This window comes from Schistocerca gregaria, unplaced genomic scaffold (genome assembly GCF_023897955.1).
Source record: "Schistocerca gregaria isolate iqSchGreg1 unplaced genomic scaffold, iqSchGreg1.2 ptg001439l, whole genome shotgun sequence".
Classification (NCBI taxonomy): Eukaryota; Metazoa; Arthropoda; class Insecta; order Orthoptera; family Acrididae; genus Schistocerca; species Schistocerca gregaria.
In genome coordinates this window covers 60,758-83,331 of record NW_026062738.1, presented here as the reverse complement: position 1 = coordinate 83,331, position 22,574 = coordinate 60,758, and the positions used below count along the sequence as shown (strand labels likewise).

General features: G+C 49.0%; 40 non-coding genes across 40 annotated transcripts; all 40 read left to right on the top strand.

Annotated features, from left to right (window-relative positions):
- The first annotated feature begins 377 nt into the window (after window positions 1-377).
- On the top strand, window positions 378-450 carry Trnaf-gaa (transfer RNA phenylalanine (anticodon GAA)). The gene has a single exon. It is a non-coding gene; the product is annotated as a tRNA-Phe (tRNA).
- A 536-nt stretch (window positions 451-986) lies between these two features.
- Window positions 987-1,059, top strand: Trnak-uuu (transfer RNA lysine (anticodon UUU)). The gene has a single exon. It is a non-coding gene; the product is annotated as a tRNA-Lys (tRNA).
- Window positions 1,060-1,196: 137 nt separating this feature from the next.
- Window positions 1,197-1,278, top strand: Trnas-cga (transfer RNA serine (anticodon CGA)). The gene has a single exon. It is a non-coding gene; the product is annotated as a tRNA-Ser (tRNA).
- Window positions 1,279-1,986: 708 nt separating this feature from the next.
- On the top strand, window positions 1,987-2,068 carry Trnas-uga (transfer RNA serine (anticodon UGA)). The gene has a single exon. It is a non-coding gene; the product is annotated as a tRNA-Ser (tRNA).
- Window positions 2,069-2,652: 584 nt separating this feature from the next.
- Trnaf-gaa (transfer RNA phenylalanine (anticodon GAA)) lies at window positions 2,653-2,725 on the top strand. Its single transcript has one exon. It is a non-coding gene; the product is annotated as a tRNA-Phe (tRNA).
- A 536-nt stretch (window positions 2,726-3,261) lies between these two features.
- Window positions 3,262-3,334, top strand: Trnak-uuu (transfer RNA lysine (anticodon UUU)). Its single transcript has one exon. It is a non-coding gene; the product is annotated as a tRNA-Lys (tRNA).
- A 137-nt stretch (window positions 3,335-3,471) lies between these two features.
- Window positions 3,472-3,553, top strand: Trnas-cga (transfer RNA serine (anticodon CGA)). The gene has a single exon. It is a non-coding gene; the product is annotated as a tRNA-Ser (tRNA).
- A 708-nt stretch (window positions 3,554-4,261) lies between these two features.
- Window positions 4,262-4,343, top strand: Trnas-uga (transfer RNA serine (anticodon UGA)). The gene has a single exon. It is a non-coding gene; the product is annotated as a tRNA-Ser (tRNA).
- Window positions 4,344-4,927: 584 nt separating this feature from the next.
- Window positions 4,928-5,000, top strand: Trnaf-gaa (transfer RNA phenylalanine (anticodon GAA)). Its single transcript has one exon. It is a non-coding gene; the product is annotated as a tRNA-Phe (tRNA).
- A 536-nt stretch (window positions 5,001-5,536) lies between these two features.
- Trnak-uuu (transfer RNA lysine (anticodon UUU)) lies at window positions 5,537-5,609 on the top strand. Its single transcript has one exon. It is a non-coding gene; the product is annotated as a tRNA-Lys (tRNA).
- Window positions 5,610-5,746: 137 nt separating this feature from the next.
- Window positions 5,747-5,828, top strand: Trnas-cga (transfer RNA serine (anticodon CGA)). The gene has a single exon. It is a non-coding gene; the product is annotated as a tRNA-Ser (tRNA).
- A 708-nt stretch (window positions 5,829-6,536) lies between these two features.
- Window positions 6,537-6,618, top strand: Trnas-uga (transfer RNA serine (anticodon UGA)). Its single transcript has one exon. It is a non-coding gene; the product is annotated as a tRNA-Ser (tRNA).
- A 584-nt stretch (window positions 6,619-7,202) lies between these two features.
- Window positions 7,203-7,275, top strand: Trnaf-gaa (transfer RNA phenylalanine (anticodon GAA)). The gene has a single exon. It is a non-coding gene; the product is annotated as a tRNA-Phe (tRNA).
- Window positions 7,276-7,811: 536 nt separating this feature from the next.
- Trnak-uuu (transfer RNA lysine (anticodon UUU)) lies at window positions 7,812-7,884 on the top strand. Its single transcript has one exon. It is a non-coding gene; the product is annotated as a tRNA-Lys (tRNA).
- A 137-nt stretch (window positions 7,885-8,021) lies between these two features.
- Trnas-cga (transfer RNA serine (anticodon CGA)) lies at window positions 8,022-8,103 on the top strand. Its single transcript has one exon. It is a non-coding gene; the product is annotated as a tRNA-Ser (tRNA).
- Window positions 8,104-8,811: 708 nt separating this feature from the next.
- Window positions 8,812-8,893, top strand: Trnas-uga (transfer RNA serine (anticodon UGA)). Its single transcript has one exon. It is a non-coding gene; the product is annotated as a tRNA-Ser (tRNA).
- A 584-nt stretch (window positions 8,894-9,477) lies between these two features.
- Window positions 9,478-9,550, top strand: Trnaf-gaa (transfer RNA phenylalanine (anticodon GAA)). Its single transcript has one exon. It is a non-coding gene; the product is annotated as a tRNA-Phe (tRNA).
- A 536-nt stretch (window positions 9,551-10,086) lies between these two features.
- Trnak-uuu (transfer RNA lysine (anticodon UUU)) lies at window positions 10,087-10,159 on the top strand. The gene has a single exon. It is a non-coding gene; the product is annotated as a tRNA-Lys (tRNA).
- Window positions 10,160-10,296: 137 nt separating this feature from the next.
- On the top strand, window positions 10,297-10,378 carry Trnas-cga (transfer RNA serine (anticodon CGA)). Its single transcript has one exon. It is a non-coding gene; the product is annotated as a tRNA-Ser (tRNA).
- Window positions 10,379-11,086: 708 nt separating this feature from the next.
- Window positions 11,087-11,168, top strand: Trnas-uga (transfer RNA serine (anticodon UGA)). Its single transcript has one exon. It is a non-coding gene; the product is annotated as a tRNA-Ser (tRNA).
- Window positions 11,169-11,752: 584 nt separating this feature from the next.
- On the top strand, window positions 11,753-11,825 carry Trnaf-gaa (transfer RNA phenylalanine (anticodon GAA)). Its single transcript has one exon. It is a non-coding gene; the product is annotated as a tRNA-Phe (tRNA).
- A 536-nt stretch (window positions 11,826-12,361) lies between these two features.
- Window positions 12,362-12,434, top strand: Trnak-uuu (transfer RNA lysine (anticodon UUU)). Its single transcript has one exon. It is a non-coding gene; the product is annotated as a tRNA-Lys (tRNA).
- A 137-nt stretch (window positions 12,435-12,571) lies between these two features.
- On the top strand, window positions 12,572-12,653 carry Trnas-cga (transfer RNA serine (anticodon CGA)). The gene has a single exon. It is a non-coding gene; the product is annotated as a tRNA-Ser (tRNA).
- A 708-nt stretch (window positions 12,654-13,361) lies between these two features.
- On the top strand, window positions 13,362-13,443 carry Trnas-uga (transfer RNA serine (anticodon UGA)). Its single transcript has one exon. It is a non-coding gene; the product is annotated as a tRNA-Ser (tRNA).
- A 584-nt stretch (window positions 13,444-14,027) lies between these two features.
- Window positions 14,028-14,100, top strand: Trnaf-gaa (transfer RNA phenylalanine (anticodon GAA)). The gene has a single exon. It is a non-coding gene; the product is annotated as a tRNA-Phe (tRNA).
- Window positions 14,101-14,636: 536 nt separating this feature from the next.
- Window positions 14,637-14,709, top strand: Trnak-uuu (transfer RNA lysine (anticodon UUU)). Its single transcript has one exon. It is a non-coding gene; the product is annotated as a tRNA-Lys (tRNA).
- Window positions 14,710-14,846: 137 nt separating this feature from the next.
- Trnas-cga (transfer RNA serine (anticodon CGA)) lies at window positions 14,847-14,928 on the top strand. The gene has a single exon. It is a non-coding gene; the product is annotated as a tRNA-Ser (tRNA).
- A 708-nt stretch (window positions 14,929-15,636) lies between these two features.
- Trnas-uga (transfer RNA serine (anticodon UGA)) lies at window positions 15,637-15,718 on the top strand. The gene has a single exon. It is a non-coding gene; the product is annotated as a tRNA-Ser (tRNA).
- A 584-nt stretch (window positions 15,719-16,302) lies between these two features.
- Trnaf-gaa (transfer RNA phenylalanine (anticodon GAA)) lies at window positions 16,303-16,375 on the top strand. The gene has a single exon. It is a non-coding gene; the product is annotated as a tRNA-Phe (tRNA).
- A 536-nt stretch (window positions 16,376-16,911) lies between these two features.
- Trnak-uuu (transfer RNA lysine (anticodon UUU)) lies at window positions 16,912-16,984 on the top strand. The gene has a single exon. It is a non-coding gene; the product is annotated as a tRNA-Lys (tRNA).
- Window positions 16,985-17,121: 137 nt separating this feature from the next.
- On the top strand, window positions 17,122-17,203 carry Trnas-cga (transfer RNA serine (anticodon CGA)). Its single transcript has one exon. It is a non-coding gene; the product is annotated as a tRNA-Ser (tRNA).
- A 708-nt stretch (window positions 17,204-17,911) lies between these two features.
- On the top strand, window positions 17,912-17,993 carry Trnas-uga (transfer RNA serine (anticodon UGA)). The gene has a single exon. It is a non-coding gene; the product is annotated as a tRNA-Ser (tRNA).
- A 584-nt stretch (window positions 17,994-18,577) lies between these two features.
- Window positions 18,578-18,650, top strand: Trnaf-gaa (transfer RNA phenylalanine (anticodon GAA)). Its single transcript has one exon. It is a non-coding gene; the product is annotated as a tRNA-Phe (tRNA).
- Window positions 18,651-19,186: 536 nt separating this feature from the next.
- Window positions 19,187-19,259, top strand: Trnak-uuu (transfer RNA lysine (anticodon UUU)). Its single transcript has one exon. It is a non-coding gene; the product is annotated as a tRNA-Lys (tRNA).
- Window positions 19,260-19,396: 137 nt separating this feature from the next.
- Window positions 19,397-19,478, top strand: Trnas-cga (transfer RNA serine (anticodon CGA)). Its single transcript has one exon. It is a non-coding gene; the product is annotated as a tRNA-Ser (tRNA).
- Window positions 19,479-20,186: 708 nt separating this feature from the next.
- On the top strand, window positions 20,187-20,268 carry Trnas-uga (transfer RNA serine (anticodon UGA)). Its single transcript has one exon. It is a non-coding gene; the product is annotated as a tRNA-Ser (tRNA).
- Window positions 20,269-20,851: 583 nt separating this feature from the next.
- Trnaf-gaa (transfer RNA phenylalanine (anticodon GAA)) lies at window positions 20,852-20,924 on the top strand. The gene has a single exon. It is a non-coding gene; the product is annotated as a tRNA-Phe (tRNA).
- A 536-nt stretch (window positions 20,925-21,460) lies between these two features.
- Trnak-uuu (transfer RNA lysine (anticodon UUU)) lies at window positions 21,461-21,533 on the top strand. Its single transcript has one exon. It is a non-coding gene; the product is annotated as a tRNA-Lys (tRNA).
- A 137-nt stretch (window positions 21,534-21,670) lies between these two features.
- Window positions 21,671-21,752, top strand: Trnas-cga (transfer RNA serine (anticodon CGA)). Its single transcript has one exon. It is a non-coding gene; the product is annotated as a tRNA-Ser (tRNA).
- A 708-nt stretch (window positions 21,753-22,460) lies between these two features.
- On the top strand, window positions 22,461-22,542 carry Trnas-uga (transfer RNA serine (anticodon UGA)). Its single transcript has one exon. It is a non-coding gene; the product is annotated as a tRNA-Ser (tRNA).
- Window positions 22,543-22,574: the final 32 nt, after the last annotated feature.

Below are 22,574 nucleotides of genomic sequence, written 5' to 3'. Positions count from 1 at the left end.
ACACACGCGAGACAGATTTACGTGTAGCAATTTATGAGCTAACGCAAGTCAAATGTTTTAGCGTGTGTATCTGCTAGATACTGCCTCTCACATGGTAGAGAGGCTCACTCCTTCTTGTGTCTCGTTCTCTGCACACGAGTTGCACGTGGCATCGATATAGCATAGGTTTTCTAGAGAAAGCGAAGTCAATATTACATGAATCGAGTCGACATGTTTGCTTCTTACGATGATGGAATCAGAAGAAATGTGTGTGGTACTTCACTGCATCTGCTGCTCGCCTTTCAGCGTCCCTATGTCTTATCAGACGAAGATGACTGTGAAATTGGCGGCGATTCAGAGGTTAACGAAGACGCGCAAATCTGCGGACTTAGGTGTGAGCCGAAATAGCTCAGTTGGGAGAGCGTTAGACTGAAGATCTAAAGGTCCCTGGTTCGATCCCGGGTTTCGGCAAGCGTATGTTTTGAAGCTGATGCCAATGGAATTGCTCCGAGTCTGTGATGATGTAGGTACAGCCGATAACAAAAATGACTCTATCCTGTAACTGTTCAGGTTGTCTAGTGCTTGCCGTAAGAGGAACACAGTAGGCAACTCCCTGAGAAGTAAGAAAATACGAAAAGTCCTACCGACTGCGTTCCTTTTTTTGTGTCAGGAGGTGAAGAACGTCTCCAACGGAACCGTGAAATGAGCGAAAACGTGGGAAGCATTGCATTCGAAATGCTTGTGAAATTTCCAATTACTCAGTGAGTGTCGACAAAACACGTAAATCCTCTACTCCAACGTATGAGACCTAACGACTGCTGCGGTTTGTTTTTGCATCGTGTGTCAGCATTCTTCGATAGTCTGCTACGAGCTTAGCGCGACACGTTTGTAGACAGCATTCAGGCGACGTTTAATTAGTAACAGCTCCATGCAGCGATAGCACAGCTGTGAAGGACATGAGTCAATGTACAGCTGTGCATCGTGGGATGTTCTCTACTGTCGTGTGAGCCCGGATAGCTCAGTCGGTAGAGCATTAGGCTTTTAACCTAAGGGTCCAGGGTTCAAGTCCCTGTTCGGGCGGAAATTTTAATACTTTGGTAGCGATTCCTCTGGTAGCGGTGGAAACACTACGGAAAAGAATGCAGCTACGCCGTTTTCTGATGCCACATAGCTTTAAACCGCAGAAGTTGCATGTGTCGGAGAACCTCGACCTACGGGCAGTCGTGGCCGAGTGGTTAAGGCGTCTGATTCGAAATTAGATTCCCTCTGGGAGCGTAGGTTCGAATCCTACCGGCTGCGTGCGATTTTGCGTAAAGAGGAGCAAATATTTTCACACACGTGAACGCGGTTGCAAACCGATGGCGCCATCTTCAACAAGACGAAAATTTCCGTTTAACAATACTGAGTGTCGCGACGGCTGCTGCTTACTGTGGCTACCGGTTCTCCTCTCACTGACGCTGGGACTGCAGAAAGCCGTCGCAGGCCCACGAGTGCGCTCCCGTCATTTTCTCGCGTCGACGCCGAGTTCGTGAGTACACAGACGTGCTTGGAAGCGTTGGACAGAGCCAACATTCATTTCTCTCTTTTTTAAGAATCGCAATTCGGTCATTCGAGTGCGGAAAAAGCAATGGTGCAGCGTTTCTTTTCTTAAGATCTCGCAGCTACTTGCAAGTATGTCGACCACTTAAGACGACAGAAAACTAGCGTCAGCGGTGCGTCAGTGGGAAGTCGGTGAAGTCGCCATTGGAGCCATAAGCCAGTAATTACGTCATGCGAATCACTCGCATGCCACACAGCTGTACGATAGCTCAGTCGGTAGAGCGTTTGATTTTCAACCAAAGGGTGTTGGGTTCAACGCCATGTCTAGGAGAAAATTAATACACTTTCGTAACGGCTAATGTGCTGGCAATGGAAACACTACAGAAAAGAGTGAGGCCACGCCGCTTTCTGCCATTGGATTGCTTCTAAAGGTGCACTTTCACGTGTCGGAAGACGCTACTGCTACCGGCAGTCGTGGCCGAGTGGTTAAGGCGTCTGACTTGAAATCAGATTCCCTCTGGGAGCGTAGGTTCGAGTCCTGCCGACTGCGGAAATTTTGTAGCTCTCAAAAGATGGGCGTTCAGCTGCATTCTAGCAGTTGCGTCACTACTAAACACGTGGGTCGCCGGCAATGTGCAGTATTATTGGCTGCAGCGCTACAGTGGCACCCAGAAGCCACAGCTCATCGCCTCGTCACACTGCCGTCCACCAGGTGTGAGTGCAAGTGTCGCCTCTCTGGGCAGTGCAGATGTGTCCATTTTAGCTTGCAGACAGTTACGTGTAGCAATTTATGAGCTAACGCAAGTCAAATGTTTTAGCGTGTGTATCTGCTAGATACTGCCTCTCACATGGTAGAGAGGCTCACTCCTTCTTGTGTCTCGTTCTCTGCACACGAGTTGCACGTGGCATCGATATAGCATAGGTTTTCTAGAGAAAGCGAAGTCAATATTACATGAATCGAGTCGACATGTTTGCTTCTTACGATGATGGAATCAGAAGAAATGTGTGTGGTACTTCACTGCATCTGCTGCTCGCCTTTCAGCGTCCCTATGTCTTATCAGACGAAGATGACTGTGAAATTGGCGGCGATTCAGAGGTTAACGAAGACGCGCAAATCTGCGGACTTAGGTGTGAGCCGAAATAGCTCAGTTGGGAGAGCGTTAGACTGAAGATCTAAAGGTCCCTGGTTCGATCCCGGGTTTCGGCAAGCGTATGTTTTGAAGCTGATGCCAATGGAATTGCTCCGAGTCTGTGATGATGTAGGTACAGCCGATAACAAAAATGACTCTATCCTGTAACTGTTCAGGTTGTCTAGTGCTTGCCGTAAGAGGAACACAGTAGGCAACTCCCTGAGAAGTAAGAAAATACGAAAAGTCCTACCGACTGCGTTCCTTTTTTTGTGTCAGGAGGTGAAGAACGTCTCCAACGGAACCGTGAAATGAGCGAAAACGTGGGAAGCATTGCATTCGAAATGCTTGTGAAATTTCCAATTACTCAGTGAGTGTCGACAAAACACGTAAATCCTCTACTCCAACGTATGAGACCTAACGACTGCTGCGGTTTGTTTTTGCATCGTGTGTCAGCATTCTTCGATAGTCTGCTACGAGCTTAGCGCGACACGTTTGTAGACAGCATTCAGGCGACGTTTAATTAGTAACAGCTCCATGCAGCGATAGCACAGCTGTGAAGGACATGAGTCAATGTACAGCTGTGCATCGTGGGATGTTCTCTACTGTCGTGTGAGCCCGGATAGCTCAGTCGGTAGAGCATTAGGCTTTTAACCTAAGGGTCCAGGGTTCAAGTCCCTGTTCGGGCGGAAATTTTAATACTTTGGTAGCGATTCCTCTGGTAGCGGTGGAAACACTACGGAAAAGAATGCAGCTACGCCGTTTTCTGATGCCACATAGCTTTAAACCGCAGAAGTTGCATGTGTCGGAGAACCTCGACCTACGGGCAGTCGTGGCCGAGTGGTTAAGGCGTCTGATTCGAAATTAGATTCCCTCTGGGAGCGTAGGTTCGAATCCTACCGGCTGCGTGCGATTTTGCGTAAAGAGGAGCAAATATTTTCACACACGTGAACGCGGTTGCAAACCGATGGCGCCATCTTCAACAAGACGAAAATTTCCGTTTAACAATACTGAGTGTCGCGACGGCTGCTGCTTACTGTGGCTACCGGTTCTCCTCTCACTGACGCTGGGACTGCAGAAAGCCGTCGCAGGCCCACGAGTGCGCTCCCGTCATTTTCTCGCGTCGACGCCGAGTTCGTGAGTACACAGACGTGCTTGGAAGCGTTGGACAGAGCCAACATTCATTTCTCTCTTTTTTAAGAATCGCAATTCGGTCATTCGAGTGCGGAAAAAGCAATGGTGCAGCGTTTCTTTTCTTAAGATCTCGCAGCTACTTGCAAGTATGTCGACCACTTAAGACGACAGAAAACTAGCGTCAGCGGTGCGTCAGTGGGAAGTCGGTGAAGTCGCCATTGGAGCCATAAGCCAGTAATTACGTCATGCGAATCACTCGCATGCCACACAGCTGTACGATAGCTCAGTCGGTAGAGCGTTTGATTTTCAACCAAAGGGTGTTGGGTTCAACGCCATGTCTAGGAGAAAATTAATACACTTTCGTAACGGCTAATGTGCTGGCAATGGAAACACTACAGAAAAGAGTGAGGCCACGCCGCTTTCTGCCATTGGATTGCTTCTAAAGGTGCACTTTCACGTGTCGGAAGACGCTACTGCTACCGGCAGTCGTGGCCGAGTGGTTAAGGCGTCTGACTTGAAATCAGATTCCCTCTGGGAGCGTAGGTTCGAGTCCTGCCGACTGCGGAAATTTTGTAGCTCTCAAAAGATGGGCGTTCAGCTGCATTCTAGCAGTTGCGTCACTACTAAACACGTGGGTCGCCGGCAATGTGCAGTATTATTGGCTGCAGCGCTACAGTGGCACCCAGAAGCCACAGCTCATCGCCTCGTCACACTGCCGTCCACCAGGTGTGAGTGCAAGTGTCGCCTCTCTGGGCAGTGCAGATGTGTCCATTTTAGCTTGCAGACAGTTACGTGTAGCAATTTATGAGCTAACGCAAGTCAAATGTTTTAGCGTGTGTATCTGCTAGATACTGCCTCTCACATGGTAGAGAGGCTCACTCCTTCTTGTGTCTCGTTCTCTGCACACGAGTTGCACGTGGCATCGATATAGCATAGGTTTTCTAGAGAAAGCGAAGTCAATATTACATGAATCGAGTCGACATGTTTGCTTCTTACGATGATGGAATCAGAAGAAATGTGTGTGGTACTTCACTGCATCTGCTGCTCGCCTTTCAGCGTCCCTATGTCTTATCAGACGAAGATGACTGTGAAATTGGCGGCGATTCAGAGGTTAACGAAGACGCGCAAATCTGCGGACTTAGGTGTGAGCCGAAATAGCTCAGTTGGGAGAGCGTTAGACTGAAGATCTAAAGGTCCCTGGTTCGATCCCGGGTTTCGGCAAGCGTATGTTTTGAAGCTGATGCCAATGGAATTGCTCCGAGTCTGTGATGATGTAGGTACAGCCGATAACAAAAATGACTCTATCCTGTAACTGTTCAGGTTGTCTAGTGCTTGCCGTAAGAGGAACACAGTAGGCAACTCCCTGAGAAGTAAGAAAATACGAAAAGTCCTACCGACTGCGTTCCTTTTTTTGTGTCAGGAGGTGAAGAACGTCTCCAACGGAACCGTGAAATGAGCGAAAACGTGGGAAGCATTGCATTCGAAATGCTTGTGAAATTTCCAATTACTCAGTGAGTGTCGACAAAACACGTAAATCCTCTACTCCAACGTATGAGACCTAACGACTGCTGCGGTTTGTTTTTGCATCGTGTGTCAGCATTCTTCGATAGTCTGCTACGAGCTTAGCGCGACACGTTTGTAGACAGCATTCAGGCGACGTTTAATTAGTAACAGCTCCATGCAGCGATAGCACAGCTGTGAAGGACATGAGTCAATGTACAGCTGTGCATCGTGGGATGTTCTCTACTGTCGTGTGAGCCCGGATAGCTCAGTCGGTAGAGCATTAGGCTTTTAACCTAAGGGTCCAGGGTTCAAGTCCCTGTTCGGGCGGAAATTTTAATACTTTGGTAGCGATTCCTCTGGTAGCGGTGGAAACACTACGGAAAAGAATGCAGCTACGCCGTTTTCTGATGCCACATAGCTTTAAACCGCAGAAGTTGCATGTGTCGGAGAACCTCGACCTACGGGCAGTCGTGGCCGAGTGGTTAAGGCGTCTGATTCGAAATTAGATTCCCTCTGGGAGCGTAGGTTCGAATCCTACCGGCTGCGTGCGATTTTGCGTAAAGAGGAGCAAATATTTTCACACACGTGAACGCGGTTGCAAACCGATGGCGCCATCTTCAACAAGACGAAAATTTCCGTTTAACAATACTGAGTGTCGCGACGGCTGCTGCTTACTGTGGCTACCGGTTCTCCTCTCACTGACGCTGGGACTGCAGAAAGCCGTCGCAGGCCCACGAGTGCGCTCCCGTCATTTTCTCGCGTCGACGCCGAGTTCGTGAGTACACAGACGTGCTTGGAAGCGTTGGACAGAGCCAACATTCATTTCTCTCTTTTTTAAGAATCGCAATTCGGTCATTCGAGTGCGGAAAAAGCAATGGTGCAGCGTTTCTTTTCTTAAGATCTCGCAGCTACTTGCAAGTATGTCGACCACTTAAGACGACAGAAAACTAGCGTCAGCGGTGCGTCAGTGGGAAGTCGGTGAAGTCGCCATTGGAGCCATAAGCCAGTAATTACGTCATGCGAATCACTCGCATGCCACACAGCTGTACGATAGCTCAGTCGGTAGAGCGTTTGATTTTCAACCAAAGGGTGTTGGGTTCAACGCCATGTCTAGGAGAAAATTAATACACTTTCGTAACGGCTAATGTGCTGGCAATGGAAACACTACAGAAAAGAGTGAGGCCACGCCGCTTTCTGCCATTGGATTGCTTCTAAAGGTGCACTTTCACGTGTCGGAAGACGCTACTGCTACCGGCAGTCGTGGCCGAGTGGTTAAGGCGTCTGACTTGAAATCAGATTCCCTCTGGGAGCGTAGGTTCGAGTCCTGCCGACTGCGGAAATTTTGTAGCTCTCAAAAGATGGGCGTTCAGCTGCATTCTAGCAGTTGCGTCACTACTAAACACGTGGGTCGCCGGCAATGTGCAGTATTATTGGCTGCAGCGCTACAGTGGCACCCAGAAGCCACAGCTCATCGCCTCGTCACACTGCCGTCCACCAGGTGTGAGTGCAAGTGTCGCCTCTCTGGGCAGTGCAGATGTGTCCATTTTAGCTTGCAGACAGTTACGTGTAGCAATTTATGAGCTAACGCAAGTCAAATGTTTTAGCGTGTGTATCTGCTAGATACTGCCTCTCACATGGTAGAGAGGCTCACTCCTTCTTGTGTCTCGTTCTCTGCACACGAGTTGCACGTGGCATCGATATAGCATAGGTTTTCTAGAGAAAGCGAAGTCAATATTACATGAATCGAGTCGACATGTTTGCTTCTTACGATGATGGAATCAGAAGAAATGTGTGTGGTACTTCACTGCATCTGCTGCTCGCCTTTCAGCGTCCCTATGTCTTATCAGACGAAGATGACTGTGAAATTGGCGGCGATTCAGAGGTTAACGAAGACGCGCAAATCTGCGGACTTAGGTGTGAGCCGAAATAGCTCAGTTGGGAGAGCGTTAGACTGAAGATCTAAAGGTCCCTGGTTCGATCCCGGGTTTCGGCAAGCGTATGTTTTGAAGCTGATGCCAATGGAATTGCTCCGAGTCTGTGATGATGTAGGTACAGCCGATAACAAAAATGACTCTATCCTGTAACTGTTCAGGTTGTCTAGTGCTTGCCGTAAGAGGAACACAGTAGGCAACTCCCTGAGAAGTAAGAAAATACGAAAAGTCCTACCGACTGCGTTCCTTTTTTTGTGTCAGGAGGTGAAGAACGTCTCCAACGGAACCGTGAAATGAGCGAAAACGTGGGAAGCATTGCATTCGAAATGCTTGTGAAATTTCCAATTACTCAGTGAGTGTCGACAAAACACGTAAATCCTCTACTCCAACGTATGAGACCTAACGACTGCTGCGGTTTGTTTTTGCATCGTGTGTCAGCATTCTTCGATAGTCTGCTACGAGCTTAGCGCGACACGTTTGTAGACAGCATTCAGGCGACGTTTAATTAGTAACAGCTCCATGCAGCGATAGCACAGCTGTGAAGGACATGAGTCAATGTACAGCTGTGCATCGTGGGATGTTCTCTACTGTCGTGTGAGCCCGGATAGCTCAGTCGGTAGAGCATTAGGCTTTTAACCTAAGGGTCCAGGGTTCAAGTCCCTGTTCGGGCGGAAATTTTAATACTTTGGTAGCGATTCCTCTGGTAGCGGTGGAAACACTACGGAAAAGAATGCAGCTACGCCGTTTTCTGATGCCACATAGCTTTAAACCGCAGAAGTTGCATGTGTCGGAGAACCTCGACCTACGGGCAGTCGTGGCCGAGTGGTTAAGGCGTCTGATTCGAAATTAGATTCCCTCTGGGAGCGTAGGTTCGAATCCTACCGGCTGCGTGCGATTTTGCGTAAAGAGGAGCAAATATTTTCACACACGTGAACGCGGTTGCAAACCGATGGCGCCATCTTCAACAAGACGAAAATTTCCGTTTAACAATACTGAGTGTCGCGACGGCTGCTGCTTACTGTGGCTACCGGTTCTCCTCTCACTGACGCTGGGACTGCAGAAAGCCGTCGCAGGCCCACGAGTGCGCTCCCGTCATTTTCTCGCGTCGACGCCGAGTTCGTGAGTACACAGACGTGCTTGGAAGCGTTGGACAGAGCCAACATTCATTTCTCTCTTTTTTAAGAATCGCAATTCGGTCATTCGAGTGCGGAAAAAGCAATGGTGCAGCGTTTCTTTTCTTAAGATCTCGCAGCTACTTGCAAGTATGTCGACCACTTAAGACGACAGAAAACTAGCGTCAGCGGTGCGTCAGTGGGAAGTCGGTGAAGTCGCCATTGGAGCCATAAGCCAGTAATTACGTCATGCGAATCACTCGCATGCCACACAGCTGTACGATAGCTCAGTCGGTAGAGCGTTTGATTTTCAACCAAAGGGTGTTGGGTTCAACGCCATGTCTAGGAGAAAATTAATACACTTTCGTAACGGCTAATGTGCTGGCAATGGAAACACTACAGAAAAGAGTGAGGCCACGCCGCTTTCTGCCATTGGATTGCTTCTAAAGGTGCACTTTCACGTGTCGGAAGACGCTACTGCTACCGGCAGTCGTGGCCGAGTGGTTAAGGCGTCTGACTTGAAATCAGATTCCCTCTGGGAGCGTAGGTTCGAGTCCTGCCGACTGCGGAAATTTTGTAGCTCTCAAAAGATGGGCGTTCAGCTGCATTCTAGCAGTTGCGTCACTACTAAACACGTGGGTCGCCGGCAATGTGCAGTATTATTGGCTGCAGCGCTACAGTGGCACCCAGAAGCCACAGCTCATCGCCTCGTCACACTGCCGTCCACCAGGTGTGAGTGCAAGTGTCGCCTCTCTGGGCAGTGCAGATGTGTCCATTTTAGCTTGCAGACAGTTACGTGTAGCAATTTATGAGCTAACGCAAGTCAAATGTTTTAGCGTGTGTATCTGCTAGATACTGCCTCTCACATGGTAGAGAGGCTCACTCCTTCTTGTGTCTCGTTCTCTGCACACGAGTTGCACGTGGCATCGATATAACATAGGTTTTCTAGAGAAAGCGAAGTCAATATTACATGAATCGAGTCGACATGTTTGCTTCTTACGATGATGGAATCAGAAGAAATGTGTGTGGTACTTCACTGCATCTGCTGCTCGCCTTTCAGCGTCCCTATGTCTTATCAGACGAAGATGACTGTGAAATTGGCGGCGATTCAGAGGTTAACGAAGACGCGCAAATCTGCGGACTTAGGTGTGAGCCGAAATAGCTCAGTTGGGAGAGCGTTAGACTGAAGATCTAAAGGTCCCTGGTTCGATCCCGGGTTTCGGCAAGCGTATGTTTTGAAGCTGATGCCAATGGAATTGCTCCGAGTCTGTGATGATGTAGGTACAGCCGATAACAAAAATGACTCTATCCTGTAACTGTTCAGGTTGTCTAGTGCTTGCCGTAAGAGGAACACAGTAGGCAACTCCCTGAGAAGTAAGAAAATACGAAAAGTCCTACCGACTGCGTTCCTTTTTTTGTGTCAGGAGGTGAAGAACGTCTCCAACGGAACCGTGAAATGAGCGAAAACGTGGGAAGCATTGCATTCGAAATGCTTGTGAAATTTCCAATTACTCAGTGAGTGTCGACAAAACACGTAAATCCTCTACTCCAACGTATGAGACCTAACGACTGCTGCGGTTTGTTTTTGCATCGTGTGTCAGCATTCTTCGATAGTCTGCTACGAGCTTAGCGCGACACGTTTGTAGACAGCATTCAGGCGACGTTTAATTAGTAACAGCTCCATGCAGCGATAGCACAGCTGTGAAGGACATGAGTCAATGTACAGCTGTGCATCGTGGGATGTTCTCTACTGTCGTGTGAGCCCGGATAGCTCAGTCGGTAGAGCATTAGGCTTTTAACCTAAGGGTCCAGGGTTCAAGTCCCTGTTCGGGCGGAAATTTTAATACTTTGGTAGCGATTCCTCTGGTAGCGGTGGAAACACTACGGAAAAGAATGCAGCTACGCCGTTTTCTGATGCCACATAGCTTTAAACCGCAGAAGTTGCATGTGTCGGAGAACCTCGACCTACGGGCAGTCGTGGCCGAGTGGTTAAGGCGTCTGATTCGAAATTAGATTCCCTCTGGGAGCGTAGGTTCGAATCCTACCGGCTGCGTGCGATTTTGCGTAAAGAGGAGCAAATATTTTCACACACGTGAACGCGGTTGCAAACCGATGGCGCCATCTTCAACAAGACGAAAATTTCCGTTTAACAATACTGAGTGTCGCGACGGCTGCTGCTTACTGTGGCTACCGGTTCTCCTCTCACTGACGCTGGGACTGCAGAAAGCCGTCGCAGGCCCACGAGTGCGCTCCCGTCATTTTCTCGCGTCGACGCCGAGTTCGTGAGTACACAGACGTGCTTGGAAGCGTTGGACAGAGCCAACATTCATTTCTCTCTTTTTTAAGAATCGCAATTCGGTCATTCGAGTGCGGAAAAAGCAATGGTGCAGCGTTTCTTTTCTTAAGATCTCGCAGCTACTTGCAAGTATGTCGACCACTTAAGACGACAGAAAACTAGCGTCAGCGGTGCGTCAGTGGGAAGTCGGTGAAGTCGCCATTGGAGCCATAAGCCAGTAATTACGTCATGCGAATCACTCGCATGCCACACAGCTGTACGATAGCTCAGTCGGTAGAGCGTTTGATTTTCAACCAAAGGGTGTTGGGTTCAACGCCATGTCTAGGAGAAAATTAATACACTTTCGTAACGGCTAATGTGCTGGCAATGGAAACACTACAGAAAAGAGTGAGGCCACGCCGCTTTCTGCCATTGGATTGCTTCTAAAGGTGCACTTTCACGTGTCGGAAGACGCTACTGCTACCGGCAGTCGTGGCCGAGTGGTTAAGGCGTCTGACTTGAAATCAGATTCCCTCTGGGAGCGTAGGTTCGAGTCCTGCCGACTGCGGAAATTTTGTAGCTCTCAAAAGATGGGCGTTCAGCTGCATTCTAGCAGTTGCGTCACTACTAAACACGTGGGTCGCCGGCAATGTGCAGTATTATTGGCTGCAGCGCTACAGTGGCACCCAGAAGCCACAGCTCATCGCCTCGTCACACTGCCGTCCACCAGGTGTGAGTGCAAGTGTCGCCTCTCTGGGCAGTGCAGATGTGTCCATTTTAGCTTGCAGACAGTTACGTGTAGCAATTTATGAGCTAACGCAAGTCAAATGTTTTAGCGTGTGTATCTGCTAGATACTGCCTCTCACATGGTAGAGAGGCTCACTCCTTCTTGTGTCTCGTTCTCTGCACACGAGTTGCACGTGGCATCGATATAGCATAGGTTTTCTAGAGAAAGCGAAGTCAATATTACATGAATCGAGTCGACATGTTTGCTTCTTACGATGATGGAATCAGAAGAAATGTGTGTGGTACTTCACTGCATCTGCTGCTCGCCTTTCAGCGTCCCTATGTCTTATCAGACGAAGATGACTGTGAAATTGGCGGCGATTCAGAGGTTAACGAAGACGCGCAAATCTGCGGACTTAGGTGTGAGCCGAAATAGCTCAGTTGGGAGAGCGTTAGACTGAAGATCTAAAGGTCCCTGGTTCGATCCCGGGTTTCGGCAAGCGTATGTTTTGAAGCTGATGCCAATGGAATTGCTCCGAGTCTGTGATGATGTAGGTACAGCCGATAACAAAAATGACTCTATCCTGTAACTGTTCAGGTTGTCTAGTGCTTGCCGTAAGAGGAACACAGTAGGCAACTCCCTGAGAAGTAAGAAAATACGAAAAGTCCTACCGACTGCGTTCCTTTTTTTGTGTCAGGAGGTGAAGAACGTCTCCAACGGAACCGTGAAATGAGCGAAAACGTGGGAAGCATTGCATTCGAAATGCTTGTGAAATTTCCAATTACTCAGTGAGTGTCGACAAAACACGTAAATCCTCTACTCCAACGTATGAGACCTAACGACTGCTGCGGTTTGTTTTTGCATCGTGTGTCAGCATTCTTCGATAGTCTGCTACGAGCTTAGCGCGACACGTTTGTAGACAGCATTCAGGCGACGTTTAATTAGTAACAGCTCCATGCAGCGATAGCACAGCTGTGAAGGACATGAGTCAATGTACAGCTGTGCATCGTGGGATGTTCTCTACTGTCGTGTGAGCCCGGATAGCTCAGTCGGTAGAGCATTAGGCTTTTAACCTAAGGGTCCAGGGTTCAAGTCCCTGTTCGGGCGGAAATTTTAATACTTTGGTAGCGATTCCTCTGGTAGCGGTGGAAACACTACGGAAAAGAATGCAGCTACGCCGTTTTCTGATGCCACATAGCTTTAAACCGCAGAAGTTGCATGTGTCGGAGAACCTCGACCTACGGGCAGTCGTGGCCGAGTGGTTAAGGCGTCTGATTCGAAATTAGATTCCCTCTGGGAGCGTAGGTTCGAATCCTACCGGCTGCGTGCGATTTTGCGTAAAGAGGAGCAAATATTTTCACACACGTGAACGCGGTTGCAAACCGATGGCGCCATCTTCAACAAGACGAAAATTTCCGTTTAACAATACTGAGTGTCGCGACGGCTGCTGCTTACTGTGGCTACCGGTTCTCCTCTCACTGACGCTGGGACTGCAGAAAGCCGTCGCAGGCCCACGAGTGCGCTCCCGTCATTTTCTCGCGTCGACGCCGAGTTCGTGAGTACACAGACGTGCTTGGAAGCGTTGGACAGAGCCAACATTCATTTCTCTCTTTTTTAAGAATCGCAATTCGGTCATTCGAGTGCGGAAAAAGCAATGGTGCAGCGTTTCTTTTCTTAAGATCTCGCAGCTACTTGCAAGTATGTCGACCACTTAAGACGACAGAAAACTAGCGTCAGCGGTGCGTCAGTGGGAAGTCGGTGAAGTCGCCATTGGAGCCATAAGCCAGTAATTACGTCATGCGAATCACTCGCATGCCACACAGCTGTACGATAGCTCAGTCGGTAGAGCGTTTGATTTTCAACCAAAGGGTGTTGGGTTCAACGCCATGTCTAGGAGAAAATTAATACACTTTCGTAACGGCTAATGTGCTGGCAATGGAAACACTACAGAAAAGAGTGAGGCCACGCCGCTTTCTGCCATTGGATTGCTTCTAAAGGTGCACTTTCACGTGTCGGAAGACGCTACTGCTACCGGCAGTCGTGGCCGAGTGGTTAAGGCGTCTGACTTGAAATCAGATTCCCTCTGGGAGCGTAGGTTCGAGTCCTGCCGACTGCGGAAATTTTGTAGCTCTCAAAAGATGGGCGTTCAGCTGCATTCTAGCAGTTGCGTCACTACTAAACACGTGGGTCGCCGGCAATGTGCAGTATTATTGGCTGCAGCGCTACAGTGGCACCCAGAAGCCACAGCTCATCGCCTCGTCACACTGCCGTCCACCAGGTGTGAGTGCAAGTGTCGCCTCTCTGGGCAGTGCAGATGTGTCCATTTTAGCTTGCAGACAGTTACGTGTAGCAATTTATGAGCTAACGCAAGTCAAATGTTTTAGCGTGTGTATCTGCTAGATACTGCCTCTCACATGGTAGAGAGGCTCACTCCTTCTTGTGTCTCGTTCTCTGCACACGAGTTGCACGTGGCATCGATATAGCATAGGTTTTCTAGAGAAAGCGAAGTCAATATTACATGAATCGAGTCGACATGTTTGCTTCTTACGATGATGGAATCAGAAGAAATGTGTGTGGTACTTCACTGCATCTGCTGCTCGCCTTTCAGCGTCCCTATGTCTTATCAGACGAAGATGACTGTGAAATTGGCGGCGATTCAGAGGTTAACGAAGACGCGCAAATCTGCGGACTTAGGTGTGAGCCGAAATAGCTCAGTTGGGAGAGCGTTAGACTGAAGATCTAAAGGTCCCTGGTTCGATCCCGGGTTTCGGCAAGCGTATGTTTTGAAGCTGATGCCAATGGAATTGCTCCGAGTCTGTGATGATGTAGGTACAGCCGATAACAAAAATGACTCTATCCTGTAACTGTTCAGGTTGTCTAGTGCTTGCCGTAAGAGGAACACAGTAGGCAACTCCCTGAGAAGTAAGAAAATACGAAAAGTCCTACCGACTGCGTTCCTTTTTTTGTGTCAGGAGGTGAAGAACGTCTCCAACGGAACCGTGAAATGAGCGAAAACGTGGGAAGCATTGCATTCGAAATGCTTGTGAAATTTCCAATTACTCAGTGAGTGTCGACAAAACACGTAAATCCTCTACTCCAACGTATGAGACCTAACGACTGCTGCGGTTTGTTTTTGCATCGTGTGTCAGCATTCTTCGATAGTCTGCTACGAGCTTAGCGCGACACGTTTGTAGACAGCATTCAGGCGACGTTTAATTAGTAACAGCTCCATGCAGCGATAGCACAGCTGTGAAGGACATGAGTCAATGTACAGCTGTGCATCGTGGGATGTTCTCTACTGTCGTGTGAGCCCGGATAGCTCAGTCGGTAGAGCATTAGGCTTTTAACCTAAGGGTCCAGGGTTCAAGTCCCTGTTCGGGCGGAAATTTTAATACTTTGGTAGCGATTCCTCTGGTAGCGGTGGAAACACTACGGAAAAGAATGCAGCTACGCCGTTTTCTGATGCCACATAGCTTTAAACCGCAGAAGTTGCATGTGTCGGAGAACCTCGACCTACGGGCAGTCGTGGCCGAGTGGTTAAGGCGTCTGATTCGAAATTAGATTCCCTCTGGGAGCGTAGGTTCGAATCCTACCGGCTGCGTGCGATTTTGCGTAAAGAGGAGCAAATATTTTCACACACGTGAACGCGGTTGCAAACCGATGGCGCCATCTTCAACAAGACGAAAATTTCCGTTTAACAATACTGAGTGTCGCGACGGCTGCTGCTTACTGTGGCTACCGGTTCTCCTCTCACTGACGCTGGGACTGCAGAAAGCCGTCGCAGGCCCACGAGTGCGCTCCCGTCATTTTCTCGCGTCGACGCCGAGTTCGTGAGTACACAGACGTGCTTGGAAGCGTTGGACAGAGCCAACATTCATTTCTCTCTTTTTTAAGAATCGCAATTCGGTCATTCGAGTGCGGAAAAAGCAATGGTGCAGCGTTTCTTTTCTTAAGATCTCGCAGCTACTTGCAAGTATGTCGACCACTTAAGACGACAGAAAACTAGCGTCAGCGGTGCGTCAGTGGGAAGTCGGTGAAGTCGCCATTGGAGCCATAAGCCAGTAATTACGTCATGCGAATCACTCGCATGCCACACAGCTGTACGATAGCTCAGTCGGTAGAGCGTTTGATTTTCAACCAAAGGGTGTTGGGTTCAACGCCATGTCTAGGAGAAAATTAATACACTTTCGTAACGGCTAATGTGCTGGCAATGGAAACACTACAGAAAAGAGTGAGGCCACGCCGCTTTCTGCCATTGGATTGCTTCTAAAGGTGCACTTTCACGTGTCGGAAGACGCTACTGCTACCGGCAGTCGTGGCCGAGTGGTTAAGGCGTCTGACTTGAAATCAGATTCCCTCTGGGAGCGTAGGTTCGAGTCCTGCCGACTGCGGAAATTTTGTAGCTCTCAAAAGATGGGCGTTCAGCTGCATTCTAGCAGTTGCGTCACTACTAAACACGTGGGTCGCCGGCAATGTGCAGTATTATTGGCTGCAGCGCTACAGTGGCACCCAGAAGCCACAGCTCATCGCCTCGTCACACTGCCGTCCACCAGGTGTGAGTGCAAGTGTCGCCTCTCTGGGCAGTGCAGATGTGTCCATTTTAGCTTGCAGACAGTTACGTGTAGCAATTTATGAGCTAACGCAAGTCAAATGTTTTAGCGTGTGTATCTGCTAGATACTGCCTCTCACATGGTAGAGAGGCTCACTCCTTCTTGTGTCTCGTTCTCTGCACACGAGTTGCACGTGGCATCGATATAGCATAGGTTTTCTAGAGAAAGCGAAGTCAATATTACATGAATCGAGTCGACATGTTTGCTTCTTACGATGATGGAATCAGAAGAAATGTGTGTGGTACTTCACTGCATCTGCTGCTCGCCTTTCAGCGTCCCTATGTCTTATCAGACGAAGATGACTGTGAAATTGGCGGCGATTCAGAGGTTAACGAAGACGCGCAAATCTGCGGACTTAGGTGTGAGCCGAAATAGCTCAGTTGGGAGAGCGTTAGACTGAAGATCTAAAGGTCCCTGGTTCGATCCCGGGTTTCGGCAAGCGTATGTTTTGAAGCTGATGCCAATGGAATTGCTCCGAGTCTGTGATGATGTAGGTACAGCCGATAACAAAAATGACTCTATCCTGTAACTGTTCAGGTTGTCTAGTGCTTGCCGTAAGAGGAACACAGTAGGCAACTCCCTGAGAAGTAAGAAAATACGAAAAGTCCTACCGACTGCGTTCCTTTTTTTGTGTCAGGAGGTGAAGAACGTCTCCAACGGAACCGTGAAATGAGCGAAAACGTGGGAAGCATTGCATTCGAAATGCTTGTGAAATTTCCAATTACTCAGTGAGTGTCGACAAAACACGTAAATCCTCTACTCCAACGTATGAGACCTAACGACTGCTGCGGTTTGTTTTTGCATCGTGTGTCAGCATTCTTCGATAGTCTGCTACGAGCTTAGCGCGACACGTTTGTAGACAGCATTCAGGCGACGTTTAATTAGTAACAGCTCCATGCAGCGATAGCACAGCTGTGAAGGACATGAGTCAATGTACAGCTGTGCATCGTGGGATGTTCTCTACTGTCGTGTGAGCCCGGATAGCTCAGTCGGTAGAGCATTAGGCTTTTAACCTAAGGGTCCAGGGTTCAAGTCCCTGTTCGGGCGGAAATTTTAATACTTTGGTAGCGATTCCTCTGGTAGCGGTGGAAACACTACGGAAAAGAATGCAGCTACGCCGTTTTCTGATGCCACATAGCTTTAAACCGCAGAAGTTGCATGTGTCGGAGAACCTCGACCTACGGGCAGTCGTGGCCGAGTGGTTAAGGCGTCTGATTCGAAATTAGATTCCCTCTGGGAGCGTAGGTTCGAATCCTACCGGCTGCGTGCGATTTTGCGTAAAGAGGAGCAAATATTTTCACACACGTGAACGCGGTTGCAAACCGATGGCGCCATCTTCAACAAGACGAAAATTTCCGTTTAACAATACTGAGTGTCGCGACGGCTGCTGCTTACTGTGGCTACCGGTTCTCCTCTCACTGACGCTGGGACTGCAGAAAGCCGTCGCAGGCCCACGAGTGCGCTCCCGTCATTTTCTCGCGTCGACGCCGAGTTCGTGAGTACACAGACGTGCTTGGAAGCGTTGGACAGAGCCAACATTCATTTCTCTCTTTTTTAAGAATCGCAATTCGGTCATTCGAGTGCGGAAAAAGCAATGGTGCAGCGTTTCTTTTCTTAAGATCTCGCAGCTACTTGCAAGTATGTCGACCACTTAAGACGACAGAAAACTAGCGTCAGCGGTGCGTCAGTGGGAAGTCGGTGAAGTCGCCATTGGAGCCATAAGCCAGTAATTACGTCATGCGAATCACTCGCATGCCACACAGCTGTACGATAGCTCAGTCGGTAGAGCGTTTGATTTTCAACCAAAGGGTGTTGGGTTCAACGCCATGTCTAGGAGAAAATTAATACACTTTCGTAACGGCTAATGTGCTGGCAATGGAAACACTACAGAAAAGAGTGAGGCCACGCCGCTTTCTGCCATTGGATTGCTTCTAAAGGTGCACTTTCACGTGTCGGAAGACGCTACTGCTACCGGCAGTCGTGGCCGAGTGGTTAAGGCGTCTGACTTGAAATCAGATTCCCTCTGGGAGCGTAGGTTCGAGTCCTGCCGACTGCGGAAATTTTGTAGCTCTCAAAAGATGGGCGTTCAGCTGCATTCTAGCAGTTGCGTCACTACTAAACACGTGGGTCGCCGGCAATGTGCAGTATTATTGGCTGCAGCGCTACAGTGGCACCCAGAAGCCACAGCTCATCGCCTCGTCACACTGCCGTCCACCAGGTGTGAGTGCAAGTGTCGCCTCTCTGGGCAGTGCAGATGTGTCCATTTTAGCTTGCAGACAGTTACGTGTAGCAATTTATGAGCTAACGCAAGTCAAATGTTTTAGCGTGTGTATCTGCTAGATACTGCCTCTCACATGGTAGAGAGGCTCACTCCTTCTTGTGTCTCGTTCTCTGCACACGAGTTGCACGTGGCATCGATATAGCATAGGTTTTCTAGAGAAAGCGAAGTCAATATTACATGAATCGAGTCGACATGTTTGCTTCTTACGATGATGGAATCAGAAGAAATGTGTGTGGTACTTCACTGCATCTGCTGCTCGCCTTTCAGCGTCCCTATGTCTTATCAGACGAAGATGACTGTGAAATTGGCGGCGATTCAGAGGTTAACGAAGACGCGCAAATCTGCGGACTTAGGTGTGAGCCGAAATAGCTCAGTTGGGAGAGCGTTAGACTGAAGATCTAAAGGTCCCTGGTTCGATCCCGGGTTTCGGCAAGCGTATGTTTTGAAGCTGATGCCAATGGAATTGCTCCGAGTCTGTGATGATGTAGGTACAGCCGATAACAAAAATGACTCTATCCTGTAACTGTTCAGGTTGTCTAGTGCTTGCCGTAAGAGGAACACAGTAGGCAACTCCCTGAGAAGTAAGAAAATACGAAAAGTCCTACCGACTGCGTTCCTTTTTTTGTGTCAGGAGGTGAAGAACGTCTCCAACGGAACCGTGAAATGAGCGAAAACGTGGGAAGCATTGCATTCGAAATGCTTGTGAAATTTCCAATTACTCAGTGAGTGTCGACAAAACACGTAAATCCTCTACTCCAACGTATGAGACCTAACGACTGCTGCGGTTTGTTTTTGCATCGTGTGTCAGCATTCTTCGATAGTCTGCTACGAGCTTAGCGCGACACGTTTGTAGACAGCATTCAGGCGACGTTTAATTAGTAACAGCTCCATGCAGCGATAGCACAGCTGTGAAGGACATGAGTCAATGTACAGCTGTGCATCGTGGGATGTTCTCTACTGTCGTGTGAGCCCGGATAGCTCAGTCGGTAGAGCATTAGGCTTTTAACCTAAGGGTCCAGGGTTCAAGTCCCTGTTCGGGCGGAAATTTTAATACTTTGGTAGCGATTCCTCTGGTAGCGGTGGAAACACTACGGAAAAGAATGCAGCTACGCCGTTTTCTGATGCCACATAGCTTTAAACCGTAGAAGTTGCATGTGTCGGAGAACCTCGCCCTACGGGCAGTCGTGGCCGAGTGGTTAAGGCGTCTGACTCGAAATCAGATTCCCTCTGGGAGCGTAGGTTCGAATCCTACCGGCTGCGTGCGATTTTGCGTAAAGAGGAGCAAATATTTTCACACACGTGAACGCGGTTGCAAACCGATGGCGCCATCTTCAACAAGACGAAAATTTCCGTTTAACAATACTGAGTGTCGCGACGGCTGCTGCTTACTGTGGCTACCGGTTCTCCTCTCACTGACGCTGGGACTGCAGAAAGCCGTCGCAGGCCCACGAGTGCGCTCCCGTCATTTTCTCGCGTCGACGCCGAGTTCGTGAGTACACAGACGTGCTTGGAAGCGTTGGACAGAGCCAACATTCATTTCTCTCTTTTTTAAGAATCGCAATTCGGTCATTCGAGTGCGGAAAAAGCAATGGTGCAGCGTTTCTTTTCTTAAGATCTCGCAGCTACTTGCAAGTATGTCGACCACTTAAGACGACAGAAAACTAGCGTCAGCGGTGCGTCAGTGGGAAGTCGGTGAAGTCGCCATTGGAGCCATAAGCCAGTAATTACGTCATGCGAATCACTCGCATGCCACACAGCTGTACGATAGCTCAGTCGGTAGAGCGTTTGATTTTCAACCAAAGGGTGTTGGGTTCAACGCCATGTCTAGGCGAAAATTAATACACTTTCGTAACGGCTAATGTGCTGGCAATGGAAACACTACAGAAAAGAGTGAGGCCACGCCGCTTTCTGCCATTGGATTGCTTCTAAAGGTGCACTTTCACGTGTCGGAAGACGCTACTGCTACCGGCAGTCGTGGCCGAGTGGTTAAGGCGTCTGACTTGAAATCAGATTCCCTCTGGGAGCGTAGGTTCGAGTCCTGCCGACTGCGGAAATTTTGTAGCTCTCAAAAGATGGGCGTTCAGCTGCATTCTAGCAGTTGCGTCACTACTAAACACGTGGGTCGCCGGCAATGTGCAGTATTATTGGCTGCAGCGCTACAGTGGCACCCAGAAGCCACAGCTCATCGCCTCGTCACACTGCCGTCCACCAGGTGTGAGTGCAAGTGTCGCCTCTCTGGGCAGTGCAGATGTGTCCATTTTAACTTGCAGACAATTACGTGTAGCAATTTATGAGCTAACGCAAGTCAAATGTTTTAGCGTGTGTATCTGCTACATACTGCCTCTCACATGGTAGAGAGCTCACTCCTTCTTGTGTCTCGTTCTCTGCACACGAGTTGCACGTGGCATCGATATAGCAAAGGTTTTCTAGAGAAAGCGAAGTCAATATTACATGAATCGAGTCGACATGTTTGCTTCTTACGATGATGGAATCAGAAGAAATGTGTGTGGTACTTCACTGCATCTGCTGCTCGCCTTTCAGCGTCCCTATGTCTTATCAGACGAAGATGACTGTGAAATTGGCGGCGATTCAGAGGTTAACGAAGACGCGCAAATCTGCGGACTTAGGTGTGAGCCGAAATAGCTCAGTTGGGAGAGCGTTAGACTGAAGATCTAAAGGTCCCTGGTTCGATCCCGGGTTTCGGCAAGCGTATGTTTTGAAGCTGATGCCAATGGAATTGCTCCGAGTCTGTGATGATGTAGGTACAGCCGATAACAAAAATGACTCTATCCTGTAACTGTTCAGGTTGTCTAGTGCTTGCCGTAAGAGGAACACAGTAGGCAACTCCCTGAGAAGTAAGAAAATACGAAAAGTCCTACCGACTGCGTTCCTTTTTTTGTGTCAGGAGGTGAAGAACGTCTCCAACGGAACCGTGAAATGAGCGAAAACGTGGGAAGCATTGCATTCGAAATGCTTGTGAAATTTCCAATTACTCAGTGAGTGTCGACAAAACACGTAAATCCTCTACTCCAACGTATGAGACCTAACGACTGCTGCGGTTTGTTTTTGCATCGTGTGTCAGCATTCTTCGATAGTCTGCTACGAGCTTAGCGCGACACGTTTGTAGACAGCATTCAGGCGACGTTTAATTAGTAACAGCTCCATGCAGCGATAGCACAGCTGTGAAGGACATGAGTCAATGTACAGCTGTGCATCGTGGGATGTTCTCTACTGTCGTGTGAGCCCGGATAGCTCAGTCGGTAGAGCATTAGGCTTTTAACCTAAGGGTCCAGGGTTCAAGTCCCTGTTCGGGCGGAAATTTTAATACTTTGGTAGCGATTCCTCTGGTAGCGGTGGAAACACTACGGAAAAGAATGCAGCTACGCCGTTTTCTGATGCCACATAGCTTTAAACCGTAGAAGTTGCATGTGTCGGAGAACCTCGCCCTACGGGCAGTCGTGGCCGAGTGGTTAAGGCGTCTGACTCGAAATCAGATTCCCTCTGGGAGCGTAGGTTCGAATCCTACCGGCTGCGTGCGATTTTGCGTAAAGAGGAGCAAATATTTTCACACACGTGAACGCGGTTGCAAACCGATGGCGCCATCTTCAACAAGACGAAAATTTCCGTTTAACAATACTGAGTGTCGCGACGGCTGCTGCTTACTGTGGCTACCGGTTCTCCTCTCACTGACGCTGGGACTGCAGAAAGCCGTCGCAGGCCCACGAGTGCGCTCCCGTCATTTTCTCGCGTCGACGCCGAGTTCGTGAGTACACAGACGTGCTTGGAAGCGTTGGACAGAGCCAACATTCATTTCTCTCTTTTTTAAGAATCGCAATTCGGTCATTCGAGTGCGGAAAAAGCAATGGTGCAGCGTTTCTTTTCTTAAGATCTCGCAGCTACTTGCAAGTATGTCGACCACTTAAGACGACAGAAAACTAGCGTCAGCGGTGCGTCAGTGGGAAGTCGGTGAAGTCGCCATTGGAGCCATAAGCCAGTAATTACGTCATGCGAATCACTCGCATGCCACACAGCTGTACGATAGCTCAGTCGGTAGAGCGTTTGATTTTCAACCAAAGGGTGTTGGGTTCAACGCCATGTCTAGGCGAAAATTAATACACTTTCGTAACGGCTAATGTGCTGGCAATGGAAACACTACAGAAAAGAGTGAGGCCACGCCGCTTTCTGCCATTGGATTGCTTCTAAAGGTGCACTTTCACGTGTCGGAAGACGCTACTGCTACCGGCAGTCGTGGCCGAGTGGTTAAGGCGTCTGACTTGAAATCAGATTCCCTCTGGGAGCGTAGGTTCGAGTCCTGCCGACTGCGGAAATTTTGTAGCTCTCAAAAGATGGGCGTTC